The sequence below is a fragment of the Panulirus ornatus genome, chromosome 28 (genome assembly GCF_036320965.1).
Source record: "Panulirus ornatus isolate Po-2019 chromosome 28, ASM3632096v1, whole genome shotgun sequence".
NCBI lineage: Eukaryota > Metazoa > Arthropoda > Malacostraca > Decapoda > Palinuridae > Panulirus > Panulirus ornatus.
In genome coordinates, this window is record NC_092251.1 from 20,219,291 (window position 1) to 20,243,772 (window position 24,482).

The following is a 24,482-nucleotide window of genomic DNA, read 5'->3' on the forward strand; positions in this document are numbered from 1 at the left end:
GTGCTCAAGGGTCGTACCGTCGTGCTAAAGGAATGTACTGTCGTGCTGAAGGGTCGCACCGTCGTGCTAAAGGGTTGTATTGTCGTGCTCAAGGTTCGTATCTTCTTACTTAATGGTTTCACAGTAACCTCAAGGGGCAAAGTAGTACGTGGAAAGGGCTATCAGGCGACCTGATGGTCCATGAGGAAGTTATCTGCATTGTCATCTTATAAAGTAGTAGACACAGGATAGTAAGACAGACAGTGCTATTCCCCATCCACTTTGTTCTCCAGGAGAAACGTCATGTAGCGCGGGGAAAGTATTCTGCCATGGAAGCTCAATTGGAAAACGTAAATGGGAAGATATCCCTGACAATTCTGCAAACCGCAGCACTGGGGCCTGAACAATCAGGAGGGTGAAAGGCGTGCACGGGACAGAGTGATCTGGAACGAAGTGGTATACAGGGGGTCGACATGCTGTCATTGGACTGAACCAAAGTTGTTGTGAAACGTCCGGGGCAAAGCATGGAAAGGTCTGTGCTGGCTGAATGTAACTGAGGGCTGTAGTTTTGATGCATTACACATGACAGCTCGTGTATGGATGTGAGCGGATGTGACCTTCCTTCGTTTGTTCATGGAGCTACCCCTCAAACGCAGGAAATGGCGATCAAGTCTTATTTGGAGAAAAAAATAGATATAAATGTGTGTGTGTGTGTGTGTGTGTGTGTGTGTGTGTGTGTGTGTGTGTGTGTGTGTGTGTGTGTGTGTAGGACGTAAGGACATGTTGTTCTGGCGATACACTGTAAAGAAAAGCATCAGAGTCTGGGGACAGAGTCTGTCAAAGGATGAGGACGAGGATGGATGGTGCTGAGAGCGAACGAGTGTGGATTTGAGGGGAGGAACCTGGAGGCAGTAGAGTGCTCTAGGTACCTGTGATGGTTTGGAGTGAGTAGAACACTTCATGAATCTTCGCTCTTGTAGATTTGTTCTACATCACAGACTTACTCTGTAAGATATTCACTCATGGTGGACACTCGTCTGTCAGTGTCGTGAATCAAGTCATCCCTCGCGATGTCACATACTCCCACTGACCTTACTGAGGGACACACATTTCCAGCTGTTCTGTGCAGCTGTGTGTGAGCGACCGTAATAAACCACACACACACACACAAACACACACCTGTGCCCGTCTTACGCAGGTGTGTGACATCATACATGTCTACCATCCCTCGCTATTGCTAAAAACAGTCAGGAAGCTTCCTCAATCCTCTCATTCATGTTTCCAGATAATTTAAGATAAATCATTGACGATTCGTCGCGTATGTGATCTAAATCATTGCTCTAAAACGTATGTCCCTCACCTTACATAGAAGCCATACTTATCTACTACATCATATTTACCAACCGACTAACTGTATCTTATTGAAAGACTGAATCGGTTCTTAGCCTAAGGTTTTAGTTTCCGGTTCATCGCTTCAACATTCTTTGTCTGTTTAAGTGAAAGACTTTACAGAGCGCTCCTCCCTGACCACACCAACACACATGCATGAGGTATAAGGGGGAGAGAGAATGTTGCTCAGTTGCGAATATATGTTTACATAATGAACAAATGAGTCACAGGACTGGACTAACATACCTTATATATACACACCCTACACCTGTCTGTTTTATCTTCAGCTTCTTGTATACATACTTTTTCTACTCCTCTCTCTCTCTCTCTCTCTCTCTCTCTCTCTCTCTCTCAGGCCTGGCCCGGCCTGGCCCGCAGGGGGAACTACTGATCTCGGCTGGGGTCGACCGTCTACACGTTACAATAATAATAATGTCTCTTCTCCCCTTCGTCCCGTAGTGATCCGTCCAGGGATGTCTTGGTGGCCGTACGTCTTGTAAACACGTTCCCTACATTCCCGCGACACCCACAGTATATCTGGGGAGCCACCACACATTCCTGCTGGTTCACGCTGAGGCATAGCGTGTAGTACAGGCGATCCCTCACCTTCTGAAATCATCCATACGTCTATCAAACTCAAGTACGGCTTACCACATACGCGTTCTTCCATCGTGAGTCAAACATCACTGAAGACTCATCTGTGAGTATGGCATTAATACCCACTCCTGACCCACATCCTCTCTACCCTCACCCACGTGTGTGTGTGTGTGTGTGTGTGTGTGTGTGTCACCACACACAGCTGCTACCCACGTCCCTCTCCCGCCACAGCTCGTATCCCAGCAACTACCTCTCTCTCTCTCTCTCTCTCTCTCTCTCTCTCTCCCTAAATCAGTCCAAGATGAACCGAAACTCGATGATCTCGTAACGCAGGTGCTGTCGGCCGAGAGGAACAGTCTTATACATCAAGTAACTAAGCAATAAACGTGTTACGGACTCTTCCATTTGTGGACGTAGCTTGCCCCTAGACGGCCACCATGACCCAAGCCGTCCATACGCCACAGGACCAAGCAATCAGGCAACGAAACTCGAATTCCTTCCAAGCACATTATTCTCAGCTGCTTCCAGTCAAACTGTGCTATAATCTATTGACACACCATCCTTTTCACTACACACACACACACACACACACACACACACACAAGCTACAGCACAACTGTAACCATCCCTCACATCATGTTCCACCAAGTGCGTGATGTATAAACCACAGTATTTACTATGTCAACATACCGGCACGTCTGCCACCCTGACTGTGTACACGTAGCTCACTCATGCGCATATCCCAAGTGTGGTAATCCCCCAGTCTGGCCTCGATCTTAGGCTTTTATGATCAGTTAACAAGTTGCCATCATGACCTCCCAGTTCTGTAATATATGTAATACCTCACTTGTGTATTTACAGCCGAACGGCTGCCTAGATTTCATGAACTGTTTATCCTTTATTTACCTATTCATCTATACATACACATCTATACATCTATATATCTCAAAATTTCTTCCACACTTCCATTCTTTCAATATATCCTCTATATAAAGGTTTCAAACCACCTACTGACACCTCGTACCTTATATTTCTAAATTTCTCATTAGTGACGTCTGGCATCCCTCTATATCATAAGTTGGCCTCAATTTAACATGACCCTAGTCACCTTTTCCATCCCTATAATCTTCGGTGCTTAATATCACAATCTTCAATCTAAAGCAAAATGTTTTAAGCTTCCCATTTACTAAGATTTATGTACATATCTTATTTCAAATACAATCCATGTCTCATAGACAGTAAACAATGTCAAAAGCCTCATATTATCTACATCGGTTTACCTTAACATCCAAACTTTCTAACATTTCATCTTCACTGGAGTGACTAACATCTAACAAAATCAAATTAGTCTCACTGAACTGTACGGAGATGACACTCTAACATCTGACCGGGTCTTTCTTTCATTACATGTAGGAGCGACGCATTTGATCAGTGAACTGTAGCTCATCCAAAGCAGATATACAAAAACTACAAAGACTCGTGAATCTCCACGGCTGTAGACAGAGTAAGAACATAGCACTGTAGACCTCTGGATCACCTGTAAACAAACAACGGACAGCGTACTTGGCAGAACCCTGTCCTTCGTAAATCAGCCCACGGACGAGGTACGTTGTCGTCACCTACGAACAGCGTGCGAGCGTTCTACTCCACAGTTCTCTCACGCAGACCACAGATAGTGGGGCTGGATGAACTCGGTCCATGGTGAACAAAATCCGTACGTAATGTGACGCAAAGAACCCGTTAGCAACGGTTAACAGACTACGTACACAACACTGCGGAGCCTGGCCAATGGGAAACGACGGTGGACGGAGCATCGTACACTTCTCTCATCCACTCACTGAATCACGCATACTTTACTGTAGAGTTCTATTATTACGCATACTTTACTGTAGAGTTCTATTATTACGCATACTTTACTGTAGAGTTCTATTATTACGCATACTTTACTGTAGAGTTCTATTATTACGCATATTCTACTGGAGAGTTCTATTATTACGCATACTCTACTGGAGTTCTATTATTACGCATACTTTACTGTAGAGTTCTATTATTTCTCATACTTTACTGTAGAGTTCTATTATTACGCATACTCTACTGTAGAGTTCTATTATTGCGCGTAATTTACTGTAGAGTTCTATTATTACGCATAATTTACTGTAGAGTTCTATCATTACGCATACTTTACTGTAAGAGTTCTATTACCTAAAAACATAGCCTACAGACAAATGAAGTACAGAGTTCTCTTACTGTGAAGAGCTCTACCACTGCAGAGCTCTATGACTTGACAACAAGTCATGGATATAACGTAGAGCTCTGTCATGTAATATAGAGCTCTGTCATATAATATAGAGCTCTGTCATATGTAAACAGGACATTACAGAGCTGGACCTTACTACATACGTCACGTTGGCTCTGTAGCTTCGTTACCAATAAGTATCCTACACTCACAGCTCTACAAAACTCTCTCATTCAACTACAGACCATCACTACTCTGTAGAGACGTGTCATTCTCAAGACAATGGTGGACATAAAAGCGGATCTTGTAAGCTCGCCAGAGGAGTGTCGTTCGAGTCTGTATGAAAGACGCCGTTTCCCCTCCCTCTCCCTGGCGGCCACAATGTCATAAAACACACGAGACACCCCGGACACCCAGGGGCAGTTGACTCACAGAGTATTTACATGAGGGTGACTCAGAACACCTTCATGTGAGAGGGAATCCCAAAGCTTCTAATGACGTGAACTCTGGAACGTGAAGTGGAACAAGGATGATCGTGTGAGAAATGATGATTTAAGAACTGCAATTCCCATCTGGATGACGCTGACAGAGAACACAGCACTGTTCTCTGCACTTTACCGATCCTAGGGAAGGTTCCACGAGATAACTGTCTCTGTATCTCGCACACATCTCCACCACTATAACGTCGACAGTCCCTGTGGTAGGGTTGGCTGCTGGGGCTGAAATCGTAAAAATACCGAGTACTGGGTGACAGCATCGTCTGCACCACCTATCGTCTGATATCTGTACGTAGAAAAAAAAAAAAAAGGTGTTCAGGCTCTCACATGTGGTAGGTGACTCAGGTCGGGTGTATGTAAGACATTTGGCGTAGGTGAAAAAGGTTGCCTAGGAACCGCAGAGATGGAGGGTCTGTCGGAGGATAGGGCCGTCTGCGAGGGGGAGGAGGGATGACTTCCCTCCCTCAGCGATACACATACTTGGTCTGCTCTCACTGACGCTGTTGGTGTCTGACAGATGCGCATGACGGAGGCACGGGTGATCGCGTGGCTGTCTCATGGCAGAGCTGACGTCCGAGGAAACATGAAGAATTCTCTTCACTGAGCGTCGTGTGTACGACGCACGTTTCTTGGTCGTCAACATCTGCTGTATAATACTAACACCGATAATTTTCTTTCACTCCTACGTCACGAGTTTTTGATACCCACACAGGCGTTCGGTTCAACAGAGCGGCTCGAGAGTTCGAAGCGTCGAAGCTATGATATGTGAGGGCCTTTCACACACAACGTATCCTAGGTCTTGCTATGTTAGGTGGGCAGAGAACGGTGATATTCGTAAGGTTATGCGGGAGAGGTTCGACCGAGGTGTGGGAGTCTGGGAAGATGGTAACGACAACCAACATATTGTGTCCAGCCTCAGCTACTACAACAGCGGTGGGTTCCAACCACGGGCAGATGGAGCTGTGTCCATGGGTACACGAGAGCGACTACAGTAACCATGAGGCCTTGAGATATCACGGTTGACAGAGGTGGATAACCACACATAAGGAACGACTGGGCTCAGACAGACCCCAAATTGCCCAACATATCAAAGATTAAAAGGTCATCTACAGATAGGAGATAAGTTGAATCTGTAGACCATGATTGGTCGAACTTATGTGTCAGGTAAATCTGCCAGTTTTAAAAAAAGTTTAACAGTCATTGCACTAGAGCATAAACAGTTAACCACTCATTGTCATAGTCTTCCCTTAACTGCATATTCAACCTATAAACAATATACAATTCATGACATCTTTCAGGTTTTTCTCTCATACAGACGAAACCTAACTAAATGGCTTTAAAGAACTATATTGCAGGACTCCATTTGTAATCATCTAATTAGTTGATAAAATAGATAAGATTACCAATTAAACTTGACTAATGAATATGGTAATTTTGCTTATTGGTTCCTGAGTAGGATTTGATAATGTGTGTGTGTGTGTGTGTGTGTGTTTCGCCTCGCCCCTTAACCTTGTTTACGCTCCGTGTACATACACACTAACCTCCCCCCCCCCCCACCCATCTCAGCCAGGTACCCATTTATCGACCAGCCCCGGGGGGGAGGATGAACACCTGGGCCGTGGGCTGACACACGCGACCACGATTCGAATCCATGCGGGCCCCGACCCCAGACTGGCTTGTGCTGACTCACGTGCGGGTTATTATCACTTATTTATATATGTACATTTGTACTGTAGGGCGAGGGAGCTCTACACACGCGGGTCCCCTCATCTCTTGAAGTTTATCCATTATCATACACCTTTTTCAACGTGTGTGTGTGTGTGTGTGTGTGTGTGTGTGTGTGTGTGTGTGTTTTCGTTGTCCATTGCTGAAGACAGAGGTAAGATATCATCTCACGATATGACAGATTAAATGAGTATGATCACACAAGACCTCGATAATACGTAACGCCACATTCCCCGTGGCAAGTCATAATCCACTGTTGTTTACCCTAATGAAATCGTCCCATATCTGTAGTTACATATTCAGTACAGACCTTATTATGTGTATAATGATACTCAGATACATATGTATCGTCCCGTACCTGTAGTTACATATTCAATACAGACCTTAATATGTGTATAATCATACTCAGATACATATGTACCGTAGATTACGGTACTAACTTTATCTACAGCTACGTGATCTAACTAAACCTTATCAGCTCATGAAACTCACGTAGATAAGATGTTGTTTACAAGGATCAATATTCGGCTCGGGTTATCTGTTGACAGAGTGGGATAATATAACCCCCCCCCCCCTCAAAGCAACTGGCCACTCATGGCCCAGTGCTTGGACATGTACCTCTGTCTTGCCCAGACGTGGGAAGGGTTGGTTTGACTGGCCCCAGAATCATACTTTATGTAATGGTATAGCCACCCTTATCAACCATGCCCAAAACCCCCGCACCCACCAAAATGCTTCATCCTTATCTTAAAACCATTTAATCGCCTTGTTCTTGGTCCTGGTCGCCATGATCATATGATGTTCGACGTAAACTAGGCTGGTGAGGTCTGAATCACTCATTATCTTGATTAAACAAGTTCTTGCGTCTCATTCGCTGTTGTAAGGGGAAAAACGTCTATTCCTGTTATCTAACGGATACTTGAAATTTAGGATTAGCAACAGTAACCCCCCCTCAACCCCCACTTCTCCAAAAGGTCATAAACTTGGCTTATAAACTTGTCTACGTCTCCTGCACATTTTACTTTATGAGAAAAGCCAAAGATAAAAAGATACTCGAGTGGTGTTGAAATACTCGAACACCCGACAGAACACAGTAAAATGCTGACGGTTGAATGTACAGATGTAAGCCAGTAGTAATACCAAAGATAACTAACATATAGTGACGAAAACTACCTTCGAATTATGCAAATTAGCAAGGACACGACCTTCAATAGGAATCGAACCGATAGCAGTTGTAGTGAAGTCCAGATGGCACCTCATTTGAAAGAACATGGCATCCCTGTAGCCAACGTTTGTATAGCAACTTTACTGAAACCCAAGCAAAACCACAGATAAAGGATCAACGAAGCTGAGTTACGATCGCGTTACACAGAGGTGATGCTAGACACGTCAGCAGCGGGTGGGGTGGGGTGTTGCCCACAGTAGCAACGGTCTATGCTATGCCCACTAGCAGTGCTATAGGAGGTATGGATGAGGATCCGTCGTTTCATTACGTATCGCTCATGATGTAGCAGAAGTCAGCAAAAACTGAAGTGGTTTTAAAGTTCATTTTCTCTTCGTGCGTTCGCTTCCCTCAACGTAGATAAGTTAGACATCTGGTATATCTATTTGGTTCTATAATGCTATTATGGTCCAGATATATGACTATGGTATGTATCAAGAGTTAGTGCGTGTGTGTGTGTGTGTGTGTGTGTGCGTGTGTGTGTGTGTGTGTGTGTGTGTGTCCCAATATACGCCTTCCCGATTGGTTGGGTGAACAGGTGGGTGTGGCGTGTCTCCCGGCTCACTGATTGGTCCCTCGGTAGCTACTGTGGCTTGTCACGTGCACTCCATTATGAATACTCTCCCAAGTGTCTCGTCTAATTTCATCGAAGTATTTTTAAACCTTATCAACACTGTATCAAAATTACTGTGTCAAAATTTACATATATATATACATCACTTCATCAATATATTCATCGTAATCATCCTCTGATCATCACTACGTCAAAATGCATCACCTCGATCATGTTATAAGAGTAACATCTGTACGTAAATGTATTATAATAATTATCATGTGTCACAGATTTATCTCGCACTGTGCCATCTATCTTTCTCTTGCGTCACAGTGACACATTCCCGTCAAAGACGTATCGCTTCCGTGTGTCAGAGGAACAGATCAATGCGTCACAGAAATGTTATAGACCCAGAATGATGTATTTTCAGTACAAGGAATGTTGGCTTCTGTGGTGAAATGTTGTACTTTGTGAGTGTATGATGCTACAAAAATTCATCCTAAAGATTATGTCTCCAGTGGGAGACCATAACCCACAAATCTAGATTAGATACGTTGCTTAAGGCCATCTTCCCACGACTGTGATGTTTTCTTTAATGAACTAAATAACATCCACCCCAACATCACATTCAAGATTGAATGGGGGAAAAAAAGAAGGCGGATTGCCGTGTCTTGATGTGTTGATAACTTTGGAATCGGATCACTTGTCCTTTTGATCCACAGGAAGCCTACCTACCCACTCTGAGAGATAGACTCAGTGTTTTTCAGTACATGATTCGTCCGTAAAAATGTCTGTAGTTATGTCTATATTTTTAAGAGCATTACGGATATGTGATCCCATAAGTGTGGTACACGAAGTCGTGCCATAAGACGTATCATTAAGCAGTTATGTTATCCAAAGTGGTTCGTGAATAAGGTTTACTGGAAAGCTAAGAAGACGTTTTATGCACGTAGTAACACAAATGTGGAAAATGATGACAGGTCGACATGGTAATTGCTGCCCTGTACTCCTAACTTACCTAATGTAAGACAGTACTTAAAGAGCAGTGCTTTTATTGATATTTGCCTCCCAGTACAATCACACTATCAGTAAAACCTTCATCAAAAGTAGGTTGAATTATTCGAAAACTGGGAGTGTTTACGCCGTCAAATGTACGTCATGTCCAGATGTATGCATTGGCCAGACCGGTAAAAGAGTAACTGAAAGATGCTATTGGCACCGTCATTCAGTACGCAGGGATGACCACAAAAAAATGTAATCGCTACACACTCCGTCATGAAAACGATCCCCTTGGAGACCTTAACAACCCAATTACATTGTACCCTTCATCTGATCATGCTACCTGTAATGTCATTGAATCTGTTTTAATCGCTCATATTAAAAAACTTTAATGTGTTCCCCCTTTAAATCTAAAGCACATCCTATTATCCACCAAAACATTGTGAAAGAATTATCATGAAACGAGAACATAAGATGAAATAGTTGAATACACGTCTTGTTACCCAAGCCAAGCCCCCCTCTCCCCCCCTTCCTAACGCCACACAACTCCCCCACCCACATTCCCCCGCTACACAACCCCCCCCCCCTCCCCCCTTAGCCACAAGGCACCACCCACCTCCCACTTTCCCTTCAACGGCCAGGCCAGTGTGTAGTCGAGAATGGCAGAGGAGAGACGGAGTTTTTGTAGTGGTGTTGGAGATTTCTGAAGAATTTATGAATTATCTGCGTCTGATGAGGCAGACTGTCTCCACGAAACATGTCCTGCATGTATAAAAGAGTTATATATATATATATATATATATATATATATATATATATATATATATATATATATATATATATATATATATCCCTGGGGATAGGGGATTAAGAATACTTCCCACGTATTCCTTGCGTGTCGTAAAAGGCGACTAAAAGGGGAGGGAGCGGGGGGCTGGAAATCCTCCCCTCTCGTTTTTAATTTTCCAAAAGAAGGAACATAGAAGGGCGCCAAGTGAGGATATTCCCTCAAAGGCTCAGTCATCTGTTCTTAACGCTAACTCGCTAACGCGGGAAGTGGCGAATATTATGAAAAAAAAAAAAAAAAAAAAAATATATATATATATATATATATATATATATATATATATATATATATATATATATATATATATATATATATCCCTGGGGATAGGGGAGAAAGAATACTTCCCACGTATTCCCTGCGTGTCGTAGAAGGCGACTAAAAGGGAAGGGAGCGGGGGGCTGAAAATCCTCCCCTCTCGTTTTTTTTTTTTTTTTTTTTTAATTTTCCAAAAGAAGGAACAGAGAAGAGGTCCAGGTGAGGATATTCCCTCAAAGGCCCAGTCCTCTGTTCTTAACACTACCTCGCTATCGCGGGAAATAGCGAATAGTATGAAAAAAAAAAAAAAAAAAAAATATATATATATATATATATATATATATATATATATATATATATATATATATTCATAATTACGCAGGCGCCTCTTACTAGAGGCTCCTGCAGCCCAAGGCGGCGCTACCTTCAGTGGCAGGGAAATGTGGACCTCTCTGAAGTAAGAAGTTCTGTGATAGACTCTACTCTCATGACAGAGACTCTCCAAAGGTGACTTTACACTTACGGTGCAGACAAAGTCTGGTGACACTAACGTATATACAGATAGATAGATAGATAGATAGATAAATAGACAGATATAGATGAATGACTAGATGGATTGACAGACAGAGACAGAAAGATAGATAAAGAGATAGAGAGATGGATGGATGGACAGATGGACAGATAGAGACAGATAGATACATAGATAGATAGATAGATAGAAGGAGTCAGATAGATAGATAGATAATACCATGCCCCGCGAGAGGAAAGCCACCTGCCTCATCGAGATACGTCCTGCTCAAAAGGAGCCCACCTTACCCTGCGTCCGCGCGAAGTGCAGGTCCAGGTTGTGTTAGAATGTTATGGGCATCAGTACAGTATAGGGCATGTACGTGACATAATGTACACCAGTATAGTACAGGTTGTGTACGTGTCATAATGTACGTCAGTACAGTACAGGTTGTGTACGTGACATAATGTACACCGGTATAGTACAGGTTGTGTACGAGACATAATGTACAACAGTACAGTACAGGTTGTGTACGTGACATAATGTACAACAGTACAGTACAGGTTGTGTACGTGACATAATGTACAACAGTACAGTACAGGTTGTGTACGTGACATAATGTACAACAGTACAGTACAGGTTGTGTACGTGTGATAATGTACATCAGTACAGTACAGGTTGTGTACGTGACATAATGTACACCAGTACAGTACAGGTTGTGTACGTGACATAATGTACAACAGTACAGTACAGGTTGTGTACGTGACATAATGTACAACAGTACAGTACAGGTTGTGTACGTGACATAATGTACACCAGTACAGTACAGGTTGTGTACGTGTCATAATGTACACCAGTACAGTACAGGTTTGTTACGTGTCATAATGTACAACAGTACAGTACAGGTTGTGTACGTGACATAATGTACACCAGTACAGTACAGGTTGTGTACGTGACAATGTACAACAGTACAGTACAGGTTGTGTACGTGACATAATGTACACCAGTACAGTACAGGTTGTGTACGTGACATAATGTACACCAGTACAGTACAGGTTGTGTACGTGACATAATGTACACCAGTACAGTACAGGTTGTGTACGTGTCATAATGTACACAGTACAGTACAGGTTGTGTACGTGACATAATGTACACAGTACAGTACAGGGTTGTGACTGACATAATGTACCAGTACAGTACAGTTGTGTACGTGACATAATGTACACCAGTACAGTACAGGTTGTGTACGTGACATAATGTACACCAGTACAGTACAGGGTTGTGTACGTGACCATAAGTACATCAGTCAGAACAGGTTGTGTACGGACATACAGTACAGTACAGGTGTGTACGTGACATAATGTACATCAGTCAGTACAGGTTGTTGTACAGTGACATAATGTACACAGTACAGTACAGGTTGTGTACGTGACATAATGTACACCAGTACAGTACAGGTTGTGTACGTGACATAATGTACATCAGTACAGTACAGGTTGTGTACGTGACATAATACAGTACAGGTTGTGTACGTGACATAATGTACACCAGTACAGTACAGGTTGTGTACGTGACATAATGTACACCAGTACAGTACAGGTTGTGTACGTGACATAATGTACACCAGTACAGTACAGGTTGTGTACGTGACATAATGTACACCAGTACAGTACAGGTTGTGTACGTGACATAATGTACACCAGTACAGTACAGGATGTGTACGTGACATAATGTACACCAGTACAGTACAGGTTGTGTACGTGACATAATGTACACCAGTACAGTACAGGTTGTGTACGTGACATAATGCACACCAGTACAGTACAGGTTGTGTACGTGACATAATGTACAACAGTACAGTACAGGTTGTGTACGTGTCATAATGTACAACAGTACAGTACAGGTTGTGTACGTGTCATAATGTACACCAGTACAGTACAGGTTGTGTACGTGTCATAATGTACAACAGTACAGGGTTGTGTACGTGACATAATAGTGGCAGGAGTGTGACCCTGGGATATCCCAAATATAATCAGTATTGGCAATGTGCCTGCCGCCCACTAAGCACCTGCCACCCACAGTACCACCCACCCGTCCTCCTGCCACCCACCCATTCACCTACCACCCATAGTACCATCCGCAAATCCTCCTGCCACCCATTCGCCCACCTACCACCCGCCCATCTACCACCCATGATGCCTCCTACTTTCTACTCTGCCACCCACCCTCACATCTGCCACCCACAGTTCCACCCACCCTTACACCTGCCACTCACCCTCACACCTGTAACCTACAGTACCACCCACCCTCACATATGCCACCCACAGTACCACCCACCCTCACACCTGCCACCCACAGTTCCACCCACCCTCACACCTGCCACCCACAGTTCCACCCACCCTCACATCTGTCACCCACAGTTCCACCCACCCTCACACCTGCCACCCACAGTTCCACCCACCCTCACACCTGCCACCCACAGTTCCACCCACCCTTACACCTGCCACCCACAGTTCCACCCACCTCACACCTGCCACCCACAGTACCACCCACCCTCACACCTGCCACCCACAGTACCACCCACCCTCACACCTGCCACCCACAGTACCACCCACCCTCACATCTGCCACCCACAGTACCACCCACCCTTACATCTGCCACCCACAGTACCACCCACCCTCACACCTGCCACCCACAGTACCACCCACCCTCACACCTGTAACCCACAGTACCACCCCCCCTCACATCTGCCACCCACAGTACCACCCAACCCTCACACCTGCCACCCACAGTACCACCCACCCTCACACCTGCCACCACAAGTAACCACCCATTCCTCACAGCCTGCCACCCACCCTCAACACCTGTACCCTCAGTACCCAGCCCCCCTCACATCTGCCACCCACAGTACCACCCACCCTCACACCTGCCACCCACATACCACCCACCCTTAACACTGCCACCCACAGTACCACCCACCCTCACACCTGCCACCCACAGTACCAACCACCCTCACACTGTAACCCACAGTACACCCACCCTCACGACTTGCCACCCACAGTACCACCCACCTCACAACGCCACCACATACCAGCCCACCCTCACACCTGCACCCACATACCACCCACCCTCACACCTGCCACCCACAGGACCACCCACCCCTCACACTACCTGCCTACCCACAGTACCACCCACCCTCACACCTGCCAACCACAGTACCAACCCACCCTCACATCGCCACCCACAGTACCACCCACCCTCACACCTGCCACCCACAGTAACACCCACCCTCACCCGACCCACAGTACCACCCACCCTCAACATCTGCCACCCACAGTACCACCCACCCTCACAGCCTGCCACCCACAGTACCAACCACCCTCCACCTGCCACACAGTACCACCCAACCTCACATCTGCCACCACAGTACCACCCCACCCTCACACCTGCCACCCACAGTACCACCCACCCTCACACCTGTAACCCACAGTACCACCCACCCCTCACATCTGCCACCCACAGTACCACCCATCCTCACATCTGCCACCCACAGTACCACCCACCCTCACACCTGCCACCCACAGTACCACCCACCCTCACATCTGCCACCCACAGTACCACCCACTCTCACACCTGCCACCCACAGTACCACCCACCCTCACACCTGTAACCCACAGTACCACCCACCCTCACATCTGCCACCCACAGTACCACCCACCCTCACATCTGCCACCCACAGTACCACCCACCCTCACACCTGCCACCCACAGTACCACCCACCCTCACACCTGCCACCCACAGTACACATATATCCAACGCTATTCTATATTTGCTTCACCTGGCTTTGCTGTGGCTGCCCTCCAGCCGCCCTGACTCACACACCACACCACCCACACCACCACACCCACACCACCCACCACACCACCCCACCCACACCACCCCCCACACCACCTATCACACCACCCACCACACCATTCCACTCGCTACACCGCCCCTCCCATCACACCACCCCGCGCAACGCACCATCCTGCCCACCACACCACACTGCCCACTACATCACACCGCCCACTACAGCATAACACCCAATACGCCACACTGCCCACCACGCCACACCGCCTGCTACATCACTACACCCATCTCTACATCCCGCCCGGTAAATCCTCCCTCCCATTCATCATTCCACCTCCCACACCAAACCTCCCGCCACGTCCCTCCACCCACCACACCACACAGCCCACCACACCTTACGGCTCACCCGTACGTAGCATCAACACAGACCTACTTCCCCTCCGCCTCGAGAGATGGGTTTCTCTCTCCCTCTTCTGCAGGTATTACTCCGAGGTCCACCGAAAACTGGGGGCTTGCGTCTCCCTCTCCTCCCATACACCGTGATCACGTAAAGCTGCAAGCCACTCAAGGGAGAACCGTGGCCACGTCTGCCTCACCTCCCCTGACACACAGATAAGATTTGCAAATCTTCAAAATTTCTCGTGATTTTCTTTGTCAGTTCCCGCCCTGCCTCTTCTCATCGAGGTAAATTCCCCATTTTCTATTCTAAAAGACTTTTCTCCTTCGTCGTTCTGTCTCTATTTCTTCAGCTTGAGAGAGAGAGAGAGAGAGAGAGAGAGAGAGAGAGAGAGAGAGAGAGAGAGAGAGAGAGAGAGAGAGAGAGAGAGAGAGAGAGAAGGAGGGAGTTCATTTTAAGACTGGTCTCGACTGAGACATTTGTCCACAAGCGGAACATACACAGCCACACCAGCACCACCCCACACGTCCCCTCGCCTGCCACCCACACTGGCAGCCACCCCTCACCTCCCGCCACCCAACATCACCACCCACCCCATCAAACCCACCCGCCCGCCAGTCCACCCACAAGTCACTCATGAATGAAAAACGGGACGACGGACAAGTTACTCTCCCGTGACATCTCTGTGACCAACCACTCATCAGATGTTCCTCAAACCTGACGACCATTGTTAACAGCGTCCATTATAAGCATTTTATGAGCTTAGTCTCGATGGGAGCGCCAGGAAACAGACGAAGAATGGCCCATCTACTCACGCACACACACACACACACACACACATATATATATATATATATATATATATATATATATATTTTTTTTTTTTTTTTTTTTTTTATACTTTGTCGCTGTCTCCCGCGTCTGCGAGGTAGCGCAAGGAAACAGACGAAAGAAATGCCCCCCCCCCCCCATACACATGTACATACACATGTCCACACACGTGTATACATACCTACACAGCTTTCCATGGTCCACCCCAGACGCCTCACATGCCTTGATTCACTCCACTGACAGCACGTCAACCCCTGTATACCACATCGCTCCAATTCACTCTATTCCTTGCCCTCCTTTCACCCTCCTGCATGTTCAGGCCCCGATCACACAAAATCTTTTTCACTCCATCTTTCCACCTCCAATTTGGTCTCCCTCTTCTCCTCGTTCCCTCCACCTCCGACACATATATCCTCTTGGTCAATCTTTCCTCACTCATTCTCTCCATGTGCCCAAACCATTTCAAAACACCCTCTTCTGCTCTCTCAACCACGCTCTTTTTATTTCCACACATCTCTCTTACCCTTACGTTACTTACTCGATCAAACCACCTCACACCACACATTGTCCTCAAACATCTCATTTCCAGCACATCCATCCTCCTGCGCACAACTCTATCCATAGCCCACGCCTCGCAACCATACAACATTGTTGGAACCACTATTCCTTCAAACATACCCATTTTTGCTTTCCGAGATAATGTTCTCGACCTCCACACATTTTTCAAGGCTCCCAAAATTTTCGCCCCCTCCCCCACCCTATGATCCACTTCCGCTTCCATGGTTCCATCCGCTGACAGATCCACTCCCAGATATCTAAAACACTTCACTTCCTCCAGTTTTTCTCCATTCAAACTTACCTCCCAATTGACTTGACCCTCAACCCTACTGTACCTAATAACCTTGCTCTTATTCACATTTACTCTTAACTTTCTTCTTCCACACACTTTACCAAACTCAGTCACCAGCTTCTGCAGTTTCTCACATGAATCAGCCACCAGCGCTGTATCATCAGCGAACAACAACTGACTCACTTCCCAGGCTCTCTCATCCCCAACAGACTTCATACTTGCCCCTCTTTCCAGGACTCTTGCATTCACCTCCCTAACAACCCCATCCATAAACAAATTAAACAACCATGGAGACATCACACACCCCTGCCGCAAACCTACATTCACTGAGAACCAATCACTTTCCTCTCTTCCTACACGTACACATGCCTTACATCCTCGATAAAAACTTTTCACTGCTTCTAACAACTTGCCTCCCACACCATATATTCTTAATACCTTCCACAGAGCATCTCTATCAACTCTATCATATGCCTTCTCCAGATCCATAAATGCTACATACAAATCCATTTGCTTTTCTAAGTATTTCTCACATACATTCTTCAAAGCAAACACCTGATCCACACATCCTCTACCACTTCTGAAACCGCACTGCTCTTCCCCAATCTGATGCTCTGTACATGCCTTCACCCTCTCAATCAATACCCTCCCATATAATTTACCAGGAATACTCAACAAACTTATACCTCTGTAATTTGAGCACTCACTCTTATCCCCTTTGCCTTTGTACAATGGCACTATGCACGCATTCCGCCAATCCTCAGGCACCTCACCATGAGTCATACATACATTAAATAACCTTACCAACCAGTCAACAATACAGTCACCCCCTTTTTTAATAAATTCCACTGCAATACCATCCAAACCTGCTGCCTTGCCGGCTTTCATCTTCCGCAAAGCTTTTACTACCTCTTCTCTGTTTACCAAATCATTTTCCCTAACCCTCTCACTTTGCACACCACCTCGACCAAAACACCCTATATCTGCCACTCTGTCATCAGACACATTCAACAAACCTTCAAAATACTCATTCCATCTCCTTCTCACATCACCACTACTTGTTATCACCTCCCCATTTACGCCCTTCACTGAAGTTCCCATTTGCTCCCTTGTCTTACGCACCCTATTTACCTCCTTCCAGAACATCTTTTTATTCTCCCTAAAATTTACTGATAGTCTCTCACCCCAACTCTCATTTGCCCTTTTTTTCACCTCTTGCACCTTTCTCTTGACCTCCTGTCTCTTTCTTTTATACTTCCACTCAATTGCATTTTTTCCCTGCAAAAATCGTCCAAATGCCTCTCTCTTCTCTTTCACTAATACTCTTACTTCTTCATCCCACCACTCACTACCCTTTCTAAACAGCCCACCTCCCACTCTTCTCATGCCACAAGCATCTTTTGCGCAATCCATCACTGATTCCCTAAATACATCCCATTCCTCCCCCACTCCCCTTACTTCCATTGTTCTCACCTTTTTCCATTCTGTACACAGTCTCTCCTGGTACTTCCCCACACAGGTCTCCTTCCCAAGCTCACTTATTCTCACCACCTTCTTCACCAAAACATTCACTCCTCTTTTCTGAAAACCCATACTAATCTTCACCTTAGCCTCCACAAGATAATGATCAGACAACCCTCCAGTTGCACCTCTCAGCACATTAACATCCAAAAGTCTCTCTTTCGCACGCCTGTCAATTAACACGTAATCCAATAACGCTCTCTGGCCATCTCTCCTACTTACATAAGTATACTTATGTATATCTCGCTTTTTAAACCAGGTATTCCCAATCATCAGTCCTTTTTCAGCACATAAATCTACAAGCTCTTCACCATTTCCATTTACAACACTGAACACCCCATGCATACCAATTATTCCCTCAACTGCCACATTACTCACCTTTGCATTCAAATCACCCATCACTATAACCCGGTCTCGTGCATCAAAACCGCTAACACACTCATTCAGCTGCTCCCAAAACACTTGCCTCTCATGATCTTTCTTCTCATGCCCAGGTGCATATGCACCAATAATCACCCACCTCTCTCCATCATATATATATATATATATATATATATGATATTTATGATATCGAAAACAAACATCTAACGTGTCAACAGACCAAAAAATCACGTTTTCTTTTTCATTTTTCAGTAAAGAGAAATCTTTATGCACACACAAGCAGGTGGCCCCTGTGTGTGTGTGTGTGTGTGTGTGTGTGTGTGTGTGTGTGTGTGTGTGTGTGTGTGTGTGTGTGTGTCCTTACTATACTGATTGCCAGTTAGCAAGTTCAGCTTTCAGGAGAGAAACATTAAGTAAGTACACGTTCTCGTAATGAGCTGGTATGTGGGCACTGCCCCTCCCTTCATTAAGGCACTGGCCGAGGACAGTAACGTAGGGAAGTTGACACATCATGGCAAGTGTCTGTGACCCGGAGTACAGACCCTGGTATAAACAACGGTCATCATTGTGAAAATAAACCCAACAGACCACAATCAAGCAGCCAGGACGCCAGACCATCTTGAACGTACCCATAGACCACACAGGCCTCCCCCCCGTCCTGTGAGGTAGCGTACCACTAAGGGTCCGCGAAAACCATCCCAGACGGACCATTTAGATGGTTCTTGGTCTTTGATCTTTAATTCCACTAATAAATAAAGGGAAATATGAATATATCTTTATGTTTAAGAATGTTTAGATAATGTATTACACATATCTTTATGTTTAAGAATGTTTAGATAATGTATTACACATATATCTTTATGTTTAAGAATGTTTAGATAATGTATTACACATATATCTTTATGTTTAAGAATGTTTAGATAATGTATTTCACATGTATGTTTATGTTTAAGAATGTTCAGGTAATGTATTTCACATATATCTTCATGTTTAAGAATGTTTAGATAATGTACTTCACATATATCTTTATATTTAAGAATGTTTAGATAATGTATTTCACATGTATTATTATGTTTAAGAATGTTCAGGTAATGTATTTCACATATATCTTCATGTTTAAGAATGTTTAGATAATGTACTTCACATATATCTTCATGTTTAAGAATGTTTAGGTAATGTATTTCACATATATCTTCATGTTTAAGAATGTTTAGATAATGTACTTCACATATATCTTCATGTTTAAGAATGTTTAGGTAATGTATTTCACATATATCTTCATGTTTAAGAATATTTAGATAATATATTTCACATATATCTTTATGTATAAGAATGTTCAGGAAATATATTTCACATATATCATTACGTAAAGTGATGCCAGAAGTATAAGAATCATATATCCATGTTCAATCAAAACTCGTGATGTAACAAGGACTTCACATCTCCTGTAACTTCAGTTTGTGGTATACGGATCATAACCTGGCCACTGATGCTATACACAACGGGAGCTGTGTTAGCTACATTCTCCTCTGTTAAACGGTGTTATATAATGCTCTGTTTTGCACGTTGTGTTATATAACATCCCGTCCTACACGTTGTTCATATAACACTCCTCGTCTGTCTACCAAGCTGTGTTATATAACACTCCGTTTGCCATGCTGTGTTATATAACATTCTGTCTGTTATCCTGTGTTATATAACACTCCGTGTGCCATGCTGTGTTATATAACATTCTGTCTGTTATCCTGTGTTATATAACACTCCGTTTGCCATGCTGTGTTATATAACACTCCGTCTGCCACGCTGTGTTATATAACATTCTGTCTTATGCTGTGTTATATAACATTCCGTCTGCTACGCTGTGTTACATAGCATTCCGTCTGCTACGCTGTTATATAACATTCTGTCTGTTATGCTGTGTTATATAACATTCCGTCTGGCAAGCTGTTATATAACATTCCGTCTGGTATCCTGTGTTATATAACATTCTGTCTGCTACGCTGTGTTATTCAACATTCCGTCTGGAATGCTGTGTTATATAACATTCCGTCTAGTAGGCTGTGTTATAAAACATTCTGTCTGTTATGCTGTGTTATATAACACTCCGTCTGGTTGGCTGTGTTATATAACATTCTGTCTGTTATGCTGTGTTATATAACACTCCGTCTGATTTGCTGTGTTATATAACATTCCGTCTGCTACGCTGTGTTATATAGCATTCCGTCTGCTACGCTGTGTTATATAACATTCCGTCTGCTACGCTATGTTATATAACATTCCGTCTGCTACTCTGTTATATAACATTCTGTGTGTTATGCTGTGTTACATAACATTCCGTCTGGTACGCTATGTTATATAACATTCCGTCTGCTACTCTGTTATATAACATTCTGTGTGTTATGCTGTGTTACATAACATTCCGTCTGGTACGCTGTGTTACATTACACCCTACGCATCGTACATTCCATGTGTCGGTGTGACCTGAATCGATTACCATGATTATAGGACGTAACATCTCATTAATAGCCTCACTACATAACATTTGTGACTCATCGCTGACACGTGTCAATGTTAAATCATAGGTAACATCTGGGAACTACACCTGTGTACCACAAGTGTAGCCCTAAATAAATCTTTTTTCTAATGTTCAGACGCGTCTGTTGCAGGGGACTAGTTCACGTATCACTGTGCAAATATAATTATTTGACACAGAAGAACATGAAGAACATTTCTGTTGCCCAGATCTGACGTGTTATGATTATTATTACCTTACAATGGGTGTCTAAGATTCACTTTTAACTTCTCTTTTTTTTCTCTACGAAATCCAGATCAAACTAATCGTGGGCTTATCTGTTTCCTTATCTGTCAATCCTAGATACGCTTAGCTGACGTCTCGTACCTAGATACGCTTAGCTGTCGTCTCGTACCTAGATACGCTTAGCTGTCGTCTCGTACCTAGATACGCTTAGCTGTCGTCACGTACCTAGATACGCTTAGCTGACGTCACGTACCTAGATACGCTTAGCTGACGTCTCGTACCTAGATACGCTTAGCTGTCGTCACGTACCTAGATACGCTTAGCTGACGTCTCGTACCTAGATACGCTTAGCTGTCGTCTCGTACCTAGATACGCTTAGCTGTCGTCTCGTACCTAGATACGCTTAGCTGTCGTCTCGTACCTAGATACGCTTAGCTGTCGTCACGTACCTAGATACGCTTAGCTGTCGTCACGTACCTAGATACGCTTAGCTGTCGTCACGTACCTAGATACGCTTAGCTGTCGTCACGTACCTAGATACGCTTAGCTGTCGTCTCGTACCTAGATACGCTTAGCTGTCGTCTCGTACCTAGATACGCTTAGCTGTCGTCACGTACCTAGATACGCTTAGCTGTCGTCACGTACCTAGATACGCTTAGCTGTCGTCTCGTATATCAAATAACACCTCATCACTTCTCTTCACACATTTCCTCTTATACAAATGTTTCTGTTCTTCACAATTTCCTCTTCTTGTGAAACTATTTCTGTTCTTCATAGATTTCCTGTTCTTGTATAACTCTCTGTTCTTCATAGATTTCCTCTTCTTGTATAACTGTTTCTGTTCTTCACAATTTCCTGTTCTTGTGTAACTGTTCCTGTTCTTCACAGATTTCCTGTTCTTGTGTAACAGTCTCTGTTCCAGACATGATAACGTGTGGTTTCTCTTCCTGAAAGTTATTTTCTCCTAAATCTCATCCATAACTTTGTTACTGATCACATCCAGGTTCTTCGGATTAATATAAATAATCACTTCATCTCTGTCTTTAATACTTCTAATATTTACGCAAGATGATCTATTCTTTTCATGATGACTCACTTTACATGACATAATCCTTAGCCTCACTGTAGCAAGGTACTGTAGATGTTCCTTGTCATCAACACCTTATCTGAGGGCATCCTGTCTCAACACACACATCTTAAGTCGTCCAGTCTGGCGACGATCACTGAAAGTTCTGGAATGCGAACTTCGTAGTAGCCCAGTGTGGATGTCTTTATCAAAGATCGTGTTACTATTAACTAAGGGTGATGTCTGTGAAGGTCTTGTGTCTCTCTAAGACGCGATCATTACAATATAGGAAGGTGAACGAGGCAATGGGTGACAGAGGACGACCCCTTCATATTGCCAAAGTGTTGCGAGTCCAGGAACCCGTAATATCCGTGTGACTCTAACTGAATAATGTGACTCTAACTGAATAAGAAGAAAACGGGGTATCAGGATCATGGTAATGGACCGTAACTCCCTTAAGAGATTGAGTTTGTTGGCTCCGCCATGAGGATAACGTATGCCGCCTTCTAGTCATCTAGGTATTTCTGATTGATGGGAGGAGGCCTGAACATGCAGGAGGGTGATAGGCGTGCGCAGGACAGAGTGAATTGGACCGATGTGATATACTGGGGTCGACGTGTCGTTAATGGACTGAACCAGGGCATGTGAAGCGTCTGGTGTAAACTCTGGAAAGGTCAGTGGGGCCTGGATGTGGATAGAGAGCTGTGGTTTTGAGGCATTACAAATGACAGGAAGAGAATGCATGTGAGCGAATGTGGTCTTCCTTCCTCTGTTCCAAGCGCTACCTCGCTAAACGCGGGAAACGGCGATCAAGCACAAAAGAAAACAGAAGTTTCATATGTAAATCAGCGGGTGCAGTGGAGCGATCAACGCTGAGGCTGTATAGCCAACGGGGGACTTTAAGTTCTCGTTCTGACGTGGGTGTGTTGTGTCTGGAAGGTGTGCTGGGAGGTCGGGTGTGTGAAGAGGGAGTCTTTGACATATAATGACCAAGTGGTCGTTAAGAAACTGAACTTATTTTTCACTGGAGAGGTGACTGACGTGATGGAGGGATTCAAGATTATCAAAGGCTCCAATAATCTGGATCTACGACTTACATAAGGATAGACTCGTCTGATCTCACTCGTAGTAATAGTTACAAAATCGTTAGACAAACGTAATACATCGAATCAGGAGAATTAACTTTTCTTCACCAGGATTGTTTACATATGGAATGATTTACCAGTCAGGGTGGGTGAAAGTAGGGCCATAGATACGTTTAAGAATTGATAAACATTTCTCTTCAAATCCGCGATTGATATTATTTGCGCCTCTTTCCCTACTTGTTTTTCTCTAGTTTTCATATATATATATATATATATATATATATATATATATATATATATATATATATATATATATATATATATATATATATATATATATTAGCCCGTATTTCTACTCTTGCCACATTGATCTATGATTTTCAAGTCTCTTCCAGTGACACAAACAGCCTTGAAGGGACCTATTGGTCTATTGCTGTTTGATTCCTTTGTATTCCTTTGTATGGACAACAGCCAGAGCACCTTCAGTTATGCTCCTGGCGATGTGATTATAATTCTCAAAAATGTTGTTCACTCTTGCTTCAGTGTAACACATTTTGCTTCGTGTACCTTGCTTGCATGCTACAGAGCTCCCTCTCCTGTTACCTCCATCGGCTGTATGAGATTCGCTTGCAGCCTGATCACCCATAACATAAAACCCATCAAATGGTCTTAATACCTACTTGTAAACAGAATCTAATCTTATTTCTGACTACCACATTCTTTTCCATAACACGTTCCTCAGGTTTTCACTAATCATGTATTATGAGTTAGTCATTTGATCCATGTTCCTCTCAGTCTTATGTGCACTTGATTTCGTCGAAGTGATCTCTCAATTCACACTCAAGTTTTCAGAACGTTCAAACCAACCTTCTCTGACTTCGACTTTGCGAAGAAATTACCTCCGACCTCCTCATTCCCTCGCGCTGGTGGCAAAAGA